Raw genomic sequence first — 14,126 nt, 5'->3', positions numbered from 1 at the left:
GAAAGCAATGCCCCAAAAAGATAATTAATTTTCTGTTTTTAAGATGAAATTTGTAACTAAAACCATGTTGGCCAAACTCACTATCTCTCTACTTTTTGTATTAAATAAATTATTGTAATTCAACTTGTTATAGCACAATTATAACATTTTCTAGGTGTCTCAGAATGATGTGATCATGTTTGTATTAGTAATTTATTGCCATAATTTTGCTCTGTGAAAAGGTACCATAAAACTGTGTATTTTAAACAATAATTCACTGTTCTTGATATGTTAAAATGTAGCCTTGGGCATGGGGTTCTTACTGTAGCTTCTGGTCTCCCTTAAGCACTGCTGATGAAGCTAGGTGACTTTGTCTCCAGGAGTTCTCTAGTCCCGAGCTGGGTTCCTCAGCTCTCTTCCATGTGGTATTGATCCTACAGCAACACAGTACTGGCTGGCTTTCATGAATAAGACAAAGGTCTAGGAGAAAGGGTATAAAATCCTGTTGAGGGTTAGTTTCAGAAATAACACTGACAAAAATGTCATCTGACTATTTCAGATTCAAAGAGTGAAGATATAGACTCTGCTCTTTGATAGGGGAATCTGAAAAGATATATTTAAAAGGAATGAATATAGAAATGTATAGAGAGTTTGGGCAATCATTCAATCAAAGCTGACATAATTATGAGACAGGGAAACTGAAGGAAACCCATGAGAGAAAAAAGTTGTTTTTTGTTTGGTTTGGTTTTGGGTTTTTTTTTGCTTTTTATCCAGCTTCTGTTCTTGCTAGGACTTTCACCCCAACCCAGCTCTACACATTCTTTGAAATGCAAATAACTCATTTTCCTTGTAAGGAACAAAGAGATGATATTTTTGGAGTCTTCCAGCGCAGTAGATAACATCTAAGGTGTGTCCAGGCAGTCTTATCATAAAGTTCTCCAAGACCACTGACTCCAAACACCTTGATACCAAGTCCCCTGGCTTCAGGAATTAGTGACTTTTGAAGGACACCTAGACCCTGTCCTTATTCTGCCCAGTTCCCTGATGCCTAAGAGAACATGTGCACCAAACCACAATCACCAGGAAAAACCCCAGACGCCAAGCAAGACAGACTCATGCTATTTTCCTTTCCAAGTCTCCTGGATGTTCTCTCCCTATCTGTCTGTCTGTCAGTCTGTCTCTCTCTCTCTCTCTCCATCTGTCTCTTTGCTTTTAATTCCTACTGGCTCACATTTGATTTCTATCTTGTGTGAAACCAAGGACCCTCTAGGCTAGTTCTGCAGGACCCCTTCTGGATCCTTGGACCCACCTGCCTGCATCAATTATACCAGGTCTCAAGCTATTTCTTTCCAAACTTCATTTCACACTTCATCTTACAGAGTGATATTCATTCTTGTTAAATAATTAGCCACACTTTTTATCAAAAGGAAAAACTAAGAAAGCAGTAAATGCTTTATGATTTTATTTTTATGAATGAAAGAACTGTATAACTTTGTATTTTACTGGAGAAACTGTAATATTTCCATCGATGATTTTTGTGGATTCCTCACCACAACCACCACCACCATCATCGTTTTCATCGTCTAGGGAAGTCATTTGTTATTTCCCTTAAGAAAATTAACTTTTATGAAGTGTCATTAAACAAATTTTACCATTATTAATTCTGTTGAAGTTGTACACCAAAGAGAATAAATAAGACAAAAAAAAAAAAAGACTAGTCTCAGGGACCTCCAAATCAATGCTTGAACCTCAACTTCTTATCAACTTTTGATACTGTTTTTTTTTAGTGTTTATATATTTATTTAGAGAGTGCAGGAGAGGGGCAGAGAGAGAGGATGAGAGAGAATCACAAGCAGGGTCCTCCCTGTCAGCAGACACCCACACAGGGCTTGATTCTATGAACCTTGAGATGATGACCTGAGTTCTGATGCCCAAGCAGCTGAGCCACCCAGGTGCCCCTCTTACACTGGTTTTGATATTGGTAAAGCACTTTTCTCTTTGAGGGTTTTTTGTGTGTTTTTTTATGTAGGCTCCATGCTCAGCACAAGGGATCCAGCAAGGGTCTTGAACTTAAGACCCTAAGATCAAGACCTGAACTGAGATCAAGAGTCTGACCCTTAGCCAACTGAACCACCCAGGTGTCCCTCTCTGTGAGATTTACAAACTGAAGCAATTCTCAATTTTCTGTTTATAATTTTTAAGGGTTGAAATTTAAAAATAAATTCTCCAAATACTCATTCCTTGAATACATGCTCTCTGCAAGATTTGAATTAAACTTATTACTTGTGAATTTTTTGCTTGTTTTCCACTCTGTACTGCACTGCTGGTAAATTGTTATGATTTTTTCTTGATTCTACTGAGAATTATGGTGGTTCAAATACTGAAAATGACCTGAAAATAATCCTCATCTCTGATTGTATTCACAGTTTGCCACTTTTACTGATTAACTTTACATTACCCAGTGTGTGCCAGCTACTTAAGAATTTATATAAATGATCTGATTAGAAATGGATTTTTCTCATTTAAGTAATGCTGCTGTAGTATGAGCCCCTGACAGGTCCCCCCCTTTTTTGGGGGGGGGATGCAAAAGGATAACTTAAACTTGGATTACTGTATTCATTACAAAGACAGTTATGTTGAATAAATACATTGCCAGCCATAGGACTAGATAAAGAGCCAGGCCACACCCTTCTGCCTGAGGGTTTGTTTGTTTGTTTGTTTGTTTTTTTTAGAAAATATGCTTGATTTTGAATATTCATCTTTGGGCCCACTTGTCTTTTCTGTTTCCCTCACTTTAAAGCCCCACTTTTATGTTCTTATGTTTTAAACCCACCAATAAAGAGTAAGTCCATAAAACCTGAGGCCCTTACCCTTGACCCCTTAAAAACAGAATCCCCCGTGCAGAGAGCCTCAGGTGTATTGCATAATGTCCAGGTCTTGGAAGTAATAAACATTTATTTTTTCAAAGGTTGCTGATGCCTATTGTTGAAGGGCGTCTGGCAAGCACAGTAGGATACCCAAGGGTCAGTCCTGGTGTAACACTGCTTTGGGAAACGATGTCTGTGGGAAGCTCAGTGCAGGCCAGGTGAATGTTTTCAGACATTTCCAGCTGGTAGCATTATTATCAGTAGGCCAAGAGCAGCACAAAGCAGTTCTGTGCATTGGGAATTATATTTGTTTCCTAGAATAGATTATTTCCATAACATCAACAGATAAAGGTTGGTATTTTCCTCATGTAAAGGAACTCCTAGTAAGGAGTCTATCATAATTGTTATGGAAGGTCTGTGGTATCAACATCCCAGTTTCCTATTTCACAGGCATCATTTTAAGTGTATTGTTCTATTGTCAAGCTCATCTTATGTGCATGTGTTTTCCTGTGCAGCTTCAGTCATCATCCCTGTATTTCAAACAAAAGCAAGAATAAGACAGCTTTTGGAAAAAGTCATGAAGAAAAAAATCATCTTCCTTTAAAGAACTTTCTTGAAAAACCAACCTACTAATTTTCCTTATATCCAATTGAGCCTACAAATCTTCAAATGAGACTAAGAAATGAGTCAAATACCTTGCAATGAGTCATTCAGAGTTCTGATTCTAGAGAAGTTAAGGGAAAAAATGTGTGTTGGATATGTACTTTGTGTTCCAAATATCAATTAACTGTACAGTGTTCAGTATGATCCCATTGAAGCCATGTAAGAGATTCTAGTGAGAGTAAATATGTTTGGATGTCAAAATTATGCACAACATAACTTTCAGGACTGTGAATGGGAAGTGGGCATTAAATTAGACTAGTGTGTAAGTGGTAGTAATTTAGTAGGGCAGTACAAAACCTACATAACCATAGGAGGCATTTTCAAATACACTTTCATTCTACCCCTAGAGAAGTTTGTTATGGGTGAAATAAGGATGAAATTTGCACATTTGAGCAGAACAGAAATTATAAACAGTGTATTAAAAGGAGAGAAAAAGTTAGAAGTTTAACTAGTTCTCTAGATAATATAACTGAAATGTGGCTAGGCACTGAGAATTATCAGATATTTGGGGAAATAACAAAAGGAAAGAGAACTAAGCTTCAAGTATTTTCCCATAGGAAATTTCTGACATGTTCATGTACATATATATGAAGCTTACTTCTTCTAAATAAGAAGCAATTTAACACACACATACACACACAGACACACACACACTTCTGTCACCCAAATCTCGTATCATTTTAACTCACATCTATGATAAAATGTAGCTGTTGAGTAGATCAGCTTTGCCTTAGATTGTTCTCAAATTTTGAAGATTTTCGTTTGCTGACATTTTCAGTGAACAACAGTAAAGATGTCTTGAACCAGACAGAGATTCTCTACAACTTGGTATTCTGCACTCCTACTTACGATCTGCTAACCCTTAGTGAGCATACACACTGAGCAGTGAAACCAAGAACTGAATTTGCTTTTAATTACCTGTCTGTTTTATTTATTTTTCTAAGAAAGATCAAGTCTGGAAGCTCCCTATAGGTCTTTTCTTTAATCATCAAGCATTTCAAGGAGCAGTTGGTTTATATTAAAAGTTCAATAGGGCATAACTATTTCTCCTCATCTTCTGAAGTGAAATAATTCACTCTTGTTTAGGTGTTATATGAGACACCATTTCACTTGAAGAGGTAGAGAAAATTAATGAGTTTGAAGGCAATTGAGCTATATTTTCAAATAGTAAAAGCAATGAAGTAGACATATATTGTTTATTTTCAACTCTAAAAACTATATAGGTGTATAACACATTGGTCTAAAAGAAATAAAACCATGCTGCAGCAACTTTCAGGTAACTAAACCTTCAAAATGTTGAAGGTGGAACTTGGTTGCACCCAGAATTCAAAGATAGGAAGTAGGGAAAATTAACACCTTGGATTTCAAGATAACTGTAATGAAAATGATAAACCTAAAGTATAAAAAATGTATTTTTATTTTTTGTTTTATAAATTTGTAAAGTTTTTTAAAATTTATTTTTGAGAGACAGAGAGAGACAGCATAGGCAGGGGAGGGTCAGAGAGAAAGGGAGATACAGAATCCGAAGACAGGCCCCAGGCTCTGAGCTAGCTGTCAGCACAGAGCCCATCACTGGGCTCAAACCCACCAACTGTGAGATCATGACCTGAGCTGAAGTCAGATGCTTAACTGACTGAGCCACCCAGGCACACCTAAATAATTTATTTTTAATTGAAAAAAGTAGAAGAGGGGTGCCTGGGTGGCTCAATCCATTGAGCATCCAACTTCAGCTCAGGTCATGATCTCATGGTTTTTGAGTTCAAACCCTGTGTCAAGCTCACTGCTGTCAGCACAGAGCCTACTTCAGATTCTCTGTCTCCCTCTCTCTCTGCCCCTTCCTGCTCACATTCTGTCTCTGTCTCTCTAAAAAATAAACATAAAAAAAGCAGAAGAGAAAAGAACATTTCAGAAGTCACTTTGAAAGGCATTATCTATGTGGCATATATCCAGTGAGAATCTTATCCTAGAGGACGGGAATATTTGGTTTGCCCATAACAAGAACAATGAGTCTTCATTAAACTAAACAACTAAAAGTAGTCATTCTCCAAATATGTGGTGTTTATTAAAATATTTTTAATTGTGGAAAAAACACAATAAAATGTCTCAAAGGCCTAACCAAAGGTTTTTGAAGGTGAGTTTTAAGTTTCTAATATTGATTAATCATGTTTCATTATACTAATGAATAGATATTTTTCCAAACAAGACATACAGATGGACAACAGATGCATGAGAAGATGTTCAACATCACTAGTCATCAGGAAAATGCAAATCAAAACTGCAATGAGATATTAACTTTCATCTGTCAGAATGGCTAAAAAAAAAAGACAAGAAATAACAAGTGTTGGGGGGATGTGAAGAAGGATTTATTGTTCAATATTGGTGGAAATGAAGATTGATACAGCCACGGTGGAAACAGTATGGAGGATCCTCAAAAAATTATAAATAGAAATACCATATGATCCAACAATTCCACTACTAGGAATTCATTGCAAGAAAACAAAAGTACTAATTAAGAGAGCTATATACACCCTTATATTTATTGCATCATTGTTTGACAATAACCAAGCAACCTAAGCCACATAAGGGTCCACGAAGGGATAATGGAGATGTGATACACACACACACACACACACACACACACACACACACACACTGGAATATAACAGGGCATCTGGGTGGCTCAGTCAGTTAAGTGTCTGGCTTCGGCTCAGGTCATCAATCCATAGTTTGTGAGTTTGAGCCCCACATCAGGCTCTGTGCTGACAGCTCAGAGCCTGGAGCTTGCTTTGATTCTGTGTCTCCCTCTCTCTCTGCCCCTTCCCTGTTCATGCTATGTCTCTCTCTCTCTCTCTCTCTCTCTCTTTCTCCCACACTCTTTCTCTCAAAATAAACATTAAAAAATTAAAAATTAAAAATGGAATATTATGTAGCCATAAAATGATGAAATCTTGCCATTTATAAAAATATGGATGGACCTAGATAGTATTATGCTAAGTAAAATAGGTCAGACTGAGAAATACAAATACAATAATTCGGTCATATATGGAATCTAAAAAAGAAACATGTAAAAACAAACAGAAAGCAGCACCTCTATAAATATAGAAAACAAAAATGATATTTGGCAGAGGGAGATAGGTAGATAGGTAAAATTCTTGCAGGGCAGTAAGAAATACCGGCTTCCAGTTATGGAATAAATAAGTCATAGGAATCAAAGGGAAAGCATAGGGAAATCAGCCAGTAATATCGGAGCTGTGGTGTATGATGACGGACGGTAGCTGCACTTGCGGTGAGCGCAGCATAACACGTAGAGATGTTGAATCATCGTGTTGCGCACCCGAAACTAGTGTAATATAGTGTGTCAGCTGTACATAAAGCACTTTTATATATATGATTATTCTACTGATTTGCAGAATATATTTAATAATTTCTATTCCATAAAGTTAAAAAAGTTCTCCAGATATGTAACTCTTCAAAGTTGTCATACTTAGTTTGCGTGTGTGTATTTGTGTGTGTGTGTGTGTGTGTGTGTGTGTCTCCAAATTCTTCTAAAATTTTGTGTTAACTATAGGTTTCAAGAAGTTCTGGGAACAAATTTGTGATCTTGAAGGTATCTGTAGTATTTTTTAAATTTAAATTTTAATGATACCAAAGAAGTTTAGTAACTATGATTAAATTATTTTCCTTTAAAATTCTTTAAATGGGTCTTATATTAGTAATTTTTGGTGTTTGGTTTTTTTTAAATTAATAAACTATCTCTAGAGCACTTAAGTTTACAGAAGAACTGAGTGGAAAGTACAGAGAGTTCATATATACCCGCCATATTACCCCATCCTCCAGTTTCCCCTTATTAACATCTTACTTTTGTGTGGAACATTTGTTACAATAGAGGAGTCAATATTGATATATGGTTATTAACTAGTGTCCATAGTTTTCATTAGAGCTCACTCTGTGTTGTACATTTTAATGCTTTGAACAAAAATATAGGACCACGTGCCCATCAATCTGAGTATCATGCAAAATAACTTCTGTTCAAAAAATCCCTTTGCTTCTTCCTTTCCCTGAACTAACAACCACTCATCTTTCACAGTCTCTGTTGTTTCACCTTTACCAGACTATCAAGTAGTTCAAATCACAGTCTTTAGTAAATTTTGAGAAAAAAATACAACTAAAGTTGAAAGTGGCAAAGAGACTTAATCTTCATGTCTTTAGTAAATTTTGAGAAATATAAAACAAATAAAGTTGAAAAGTGGCAAAGAGACTTAATTTTTGTCTCAGTATTATTCTGTTAATGATTGGTTGAGATAACTTTGGCATTTATTCAAAGAATATTAACAGCCCTGTTTGAGTATTGCTGTATATGAGTATTGTGTTTTGAGTATTATTGTGCTTGTGTGTGTGTGCAAGTGTGTGTGTATATACACATATACATATAATGTGATTTTTATATTTACATTGATTATATGTAATCATATATTTAAAAATATGGTGATATCTTTGGTTAAAATCTGGAATTTACCTCTTCAGTTGTGTAAAAGGCTAGCATATCCATTGTAATGCACATGAATTCTAGTGTTAGAGATACAGAGATCAGCTATTATATTATAGTTAAATGTCTACTCTTTGATTACTTACTTATCTGTAAAATGACATCAGAGGACTAGAGCATTCTGACCCTTCCTCCATTTTTGAAATTCTGGGATTTTATTTCTTTTCCATTTCTCCTCTTCTTTTCTCATGCAGTATGTGATAAAAAAAAAAAAAGAGTGAAACTATCATAATTTTTGTATTGCTATATCTAAATTAGCTTTGTCTATAATTTTAAAAATTTTGGGGGGTATTTATTTATTTTGAGAGAAGGTTCTTTCTTACTTGTACTTGTGTGTTTGCACACAAGGGAGAAGGGGCAGAGAGAGAGGGGGAGAGAAAGAATCCCAAGCAAGCTGCATGCTGTCAGATTGAAGCCTAATGTGGAGCTTGATCCCATGAACAAGAGTTGGACACCTAATGGACTGGGCTACCCAGGTGCCCCTCTAAGATTTTTAAGTCATAGATCAAAGTTACTTCAAAGTATTTAGTAGAGAAAGCCCATTCTTGCATGTCAGATAGAATACAAGCATGAGATTCATGAAAAATTCTAGTTACCTTTGATAATTGTCTTAGTTTATTGATGAGTAAATATCAACCTTTATATTTCCCATAATACCTGAGTGTGCACTTTTTAAAAGTATTTCTTCCAAATTAAGAGGTGTATCCATTTTGATTGATAATTAAATTTTGAAATAATCAACAGCATTCTGGTCTGAAATGAATCATAATAACAAAAGGCAGAAATCTGCAAATGGGTATTTCTATATTTTTTCCTCTATTATGTGACAATTTGCAGTCATTTATATTGACCCATAAGAGCTTTTTTTTTGAATGTTAAGAGTCAATTTTTTTTCCTGTACTCTATCATCTGTTTAATCAAGAATCCAGGCAAAAATAAGTTTTCCTCAGGAAGGTGGATGAGGTATGTGCTATTGAGTTGCTATTTACTTAGTAAATAAGTGTACAGCACACATTATCAGCTTATAAAAAATAGGAATGTTGGCTTATGGTGCATTTTTAGCTTTCATATACTTAAATCTCAGTCCATGAATCTGTGGTTTCTGTAATACCTTTGCCCACCCCCCTCCCTGAAATTCTCATCATATAGCTCTGGGGTCAAACTCAGGCAGTCTGGATGGTTGACAAAGTTATTTTGAAAGATATAATTAAGACAGGAATCAGAAAATCTGGAGTTTTAGTCACATCTTTCTCAGGCTAAATATGTGCTCTCTCAACAAAGCTTTCAACCTCTCTAAATATATTTTATTTATAAGATGAAGAGGATTTGCTAATCAGTCTTAAAGTCCTATTAAGGTTTATGTTTTTTTAAATGAATCTCTAATGTTAGCGTCTCAAGGTTATAGGGAAATGGAAGAAAAGAACATAGATTTGGGGGAGAAAATATTGCTGAGTAAGAACTTATAAAATGTCAGCTATTTTTAAATGCTTTACATTAGTTAATCCATTTTATTGTTACAAAAATATTTTAAAAAGACAATGTTATTTTTCCACATTGTACAATAAAACAACTAAAGAAGAAAGATATTAGTTAATGTAACCAAAGAGATACAATCCTTAAGGAGAGGGCCAAGATTTTAACCCATCTGTCTGAATCAGAAACTTTATCTTGCACTCTAAAGTCCTTCACATGTCAAATGCTCAATGCAAAATTTTATTTTTATTGTTAATGCTCATAGCAATGCTTCCTGGCTTTGTGAAACTTCTGCTAGTTCAGGAATCAACTTAGTACTTTGAGATGTTATGGAATCTGAAGTTTGACAACTTTATCTTAGATTTGCTCAAGAATTTTTAATAGGGTTTTCTCTAATCAGACTAATATACCGTATAAGAGTATTCACAAAACATGATCCACAGCCTGCATTAGTATAAATTTGAGTGTGTTAAAATCCAAATTTTTGGAACCCAACCTACACACACTGAATAATTATGAGAAGCAAAGGCAAAAAATGAACAATTTAACCATTACAATTATCATTGCTGTAGATGAAGTTAAGAATTCCTTAGTTTTCATTGTTTATTTCCAGTAATCATAATAACTTCAAATACCAGGATCCGGAGATATAAATTAAAAAATGCAGTCATCCAGCCAAACAGGCAATCAGAGAACCATCCAACCATCTATCCATTCAAAAAATCTGCATTGTCTTTCACTATGTGACAGATGTTATACTAGAAGCTGGAATGAGGGGCTTAGCCTCTGTGGAGATTACTCTAATATGACAAACAAATAAAAAACCAAGCCAAACCTTTTCAAAAGTATTTTGGTGAAAAGATATGGTGGAAAAGATTACAGTCCTTCATTATCAAACATCTATTCTATTATAAAACACCTTCATTATAAAACATCTATTTCAGTGCCTGATGTGCCAAGTTCTGAATGGAGTATAAAATGATTTCTACCAATTAGTTTAAAATGAGGTGGATTGGTTGACTCTGGTTGTTGCAGAAAGCAAAACAGTCATAAGATTCCAATCCTGAATTTGCCATATATTAACATAAGATCTGAGCCCAGTCCGTTTTATCTGTAATACAGATGTAGTTGCACATTTTTTATCTACATCACAGACTCATTATAATACTATGAGATCTAAGAATTACTTATGAATAGATACAGAAAATAGGATACCCTAAAGATGTTTTGGTAGCATTATCAGGAATGAAATACCTTCCTCAAGTTACAAAGAACTTAGGTAAAACATGTTTCTTATGCTCAGATTTCTAAGGCCCAGAAAATAAGAAAATAAGGGAAATATATTTTGAGGCATGTTTTCCAAAATATTATAGGTATTTCTACCACTATTATCTTGCTATGAAGGTGTACATTTGTGTAACTAATGCAGCTCAACTTATTAATAAAGTTAAAAATAGTTAATGTGTTTCATGATGCATATCTTTCCTTGACTTGATATAATTGCTGTGATCATAGTTTTCTGTTAAAATGTTAAATCTAAAGCCGATATTAATCTAAATTAAGATGAGAGTCTTACAACAATAAAAGTGGCTGATGTCCAGGGTAGTACTTACAGCATCCATTTTGACTGTGGCAATTTTAGTTATACTAGCTAATCTCTGATTTGATGTAAGTGGTAAAAACAAAGGGAAAGGGACAGCCAGAATGGTACTATATAAACAAATTGAAAATAAAAAGAAACTGTAAACAAGTGTTTAAAATGAATACTTAGAAAAATAAGCATTCTGATCTATTTTAACAATTGCACCTCGTTGTAGCCATGGCAATAAACTCCTCTGTGTTATTCAGCAGCTTGAAATTCAGAATTAAACAGCAAATAGAACAAGGGCAAAAGAATGCTCTGTAAATCTATCAGTAGTCTAGCCTTGGCACTGCCTGTATGGACAATCATCAAAGAATAGTGTCTTCAAGTATAAATTGGGGCAACATTGCACTGCTGCTTTTATTTATAGATGAGACTCTTCTCAACCATGTTCCCTGAGCTCTTCGCCTTATCTTGAACTTGTTTCACATTCTTTTCCCTGGTGAAGTTCTGGATGATTTGGCTTTGTGAGAGTTTTCCTCTTTCTTTGCATTGAGCCTGCTGAATTTAATGCAGCACAGAGTTGTAGACTGATGAGACCTCACACCAGGGAGGGTAGTATATCTGTGGGTATCCCTTAGGGCAAACCATAGGATAAAATCATAGGTCATACTTTCCATCCTGATATGTAAAGATTGTCAGTCGTCAATCTTCAGTTCATATCACTGTCCCTTCTTCCAGAAATCTAAGTTTTTAGTTTTGTATTTTTATTTTCCATTCATCATAATCACTACAAAAACATCTTATTATGTAGTATCTTAATACATAGTGGGTTTGGTCATTTTATGTTGGTAACGTTTTATGTACAGATGAGTTGACCTTTGATAGATTTTTCCCCACCATTTCTTAAATAATAGTAAATGACCTAAGAGGCAAAATGTTAAGTGTTAATTAGGTAGTATCTATTAGATACTGGTAAAAATTGATGAATTCCAGGATTTGCCATCTCCAATTAATCAATCCCCAAGAGTAACTTTAATCTTTTCTCACGGATTCTGAGCTTTGGGCGGCTTATCAGGTGGCGCTCTCATGGTCCCAATTCTATTTCTCACTGGTTTCTTTTTCTCATCTTATCAGTCAGGCGTCATAGTTCCTCCAGGTGCTCTTGTAAGTCTAACGGATCACCATCATCACTGTCATTTATTGACTGCCAGATAAATACTTTGCAGAGCATGGTGTAAACTACTTCTCTGGGAAATCTAGCTCCACATATAAATACATCTTTCTTTTCTAAAGTGACACTCACCTATGTGCTACTAAGCAACAGCTCTCTCTCTCTGACAGATCTAGTGTTTTTTTACTTTTTTCATGGGTCATGTAACCAAGACTTGGGACAAACTTTTATGCTTTTTGATTGAGAGATGCTTTTAAGGATACAAAATTCGAGACTCCAGAAACCAAAAAAAGCTACCTAGTCAACAAAAAGTAATACATTTCCTAACTTTTAAGTAGAAAAGTGTGGGCAAAGTAACAGGGGGACCATGCAAATCTCACTTATCATTCTGAATATGATGTGAACTTACTAAACCTATTTTCCATACTGTGACCTTGCATGTGCTTTATGTCAATATCACCTGTTCCCTCCAGGGAGTGCACAAATAGCACTGTTGTTTTGTAGCTCGGCAAGATTTATTCCTTCCTGTGATAGTTAGCAATGTACAACCAGACTCTGCTTATTGGTTCTGGTGTTTCTGAAGTTGACCTGGAAAAATTAGTTTTATTTATATTTGATTGTTATGATGATAACCATAGAATCAATACACATCTAACTATGTGAACTCTATTCATTCTCTCAACTGGAGTCTTTAACTAAAATAATAAAATAAAATAAAAATTGAACAGAACAAAAGTTCCAGAAATATTTTGCAGGAGAACATAAGAAGGAGTTGGCTTGTCAGTGGACTTGATGAAGAAATGTTACCTAAGCAGATTTGAATATTTGAAAAAGGATGTTAAATAAAATTTGTGAATGTGTGCACCATAACAAAGCAATAGACAGGCCAGGTCAATTTCTTCTGAATATTAGCTTAAGTAAATATCAAAAAACTTTGAATAAAAATAGATCTGACACTGTATGGAGGAAAATAAAATTACCTTAAAAAGTTTAAAATCCATAGCTAAGAGTAAGAAAATCTATTTTCTGTCTTCTATTGACCATGCTTCCCTGTAATTTCAAGTTCTCTGAAAACAAAAAATTTTCATTTAGTCTATACTTCATATTTCTATGTGGGTATGGAATATTTGATCTTTTGATAATTTTCCAGGAATCTAATGTATATTTTATGCACTAACAGATAAGTTATTTGGTTCTATTACTTTTTATAACTCTTTCTCATTCCAATCACCCTTGAATTCTATAATGCCATATTGTTCTAGTTTTTACCTATGATGTTAATATTTCTTCTTTATCTCTGTCATGTGTCCCTCGTCCAGTTTGTTTCCATCCCTGCATTAAATGCTTATGTAAATTTGGTCAAGTGTGGCAGATATGATTGGGACTCCATATCCCCTCAGCACTCAGGGTACCTATCCATGTCTGCAGCTTTATTCTGCCGTAGCTGCGGTGCTGGGCCTGAGGACTGTCTCTGGCCACAGGGATGTTCTCCAGCAGCAGCATGAGGCATGACAGAGGAGCCAGACAATCAACATTCTTCAAAACAGTTCTCCACGGATGACAGGTTGCTGTGGTGCATACATAACCCAGCTTTCTTGTCCTTTGGGAGGACAGCGGCAGGGTGTACCAATTCTGAGGCATATTACAGTCTACCCTGGTAATATGTTATTTGGCTCAGACTATATTGACTTCTTTTCCTTTCCTCCTCTGTCTCACCTCCTTACCAGTGCTTCATGAGATTACCTTCCCAATAAATTATTTGCACTCAAATATAGTTACTCAGCCTCTGCTTCTTGGGTTACCCAAACCAAAACTATATAATTTGACTTCCTTATTGTTCAA

At 35.2% G+C, this 14,126-nt stretch overlaps 1 pseudogene; it reads right to left on the bottom strand.

Moving 5' to 3' along the window:
• The window catches only part of LOC115295294, a 31,206-nt pseudogene extending 17,281 nt beyond the window's left edge, over positions 1-13,925 (bottom strand).
• Positions 13,926-14,126: the final 201 nt, after the last annotated feature.

This window comes from Suricata suricatta, chromosome 7 (assembly GCF_006229205.1).
Source record: "Suricata suricatta isolate VVHF042 chromosome 7, meerkat_22Aug2017_6uvM2_HiC, whole genome shotgun sequence".
NCBI classification, from domain to species: domain Eukaryota; kingdom Metazoa; phylum Chordata; class Mammalia; order Carnivora; family Herpestidae; genus Suricata; species Suricata suricatta.
The sequence above is the reverse complement of the archived record's forward strand: the minus strand, read 5'-3'. Positions and strand labels throughout refer to the sequence as shown.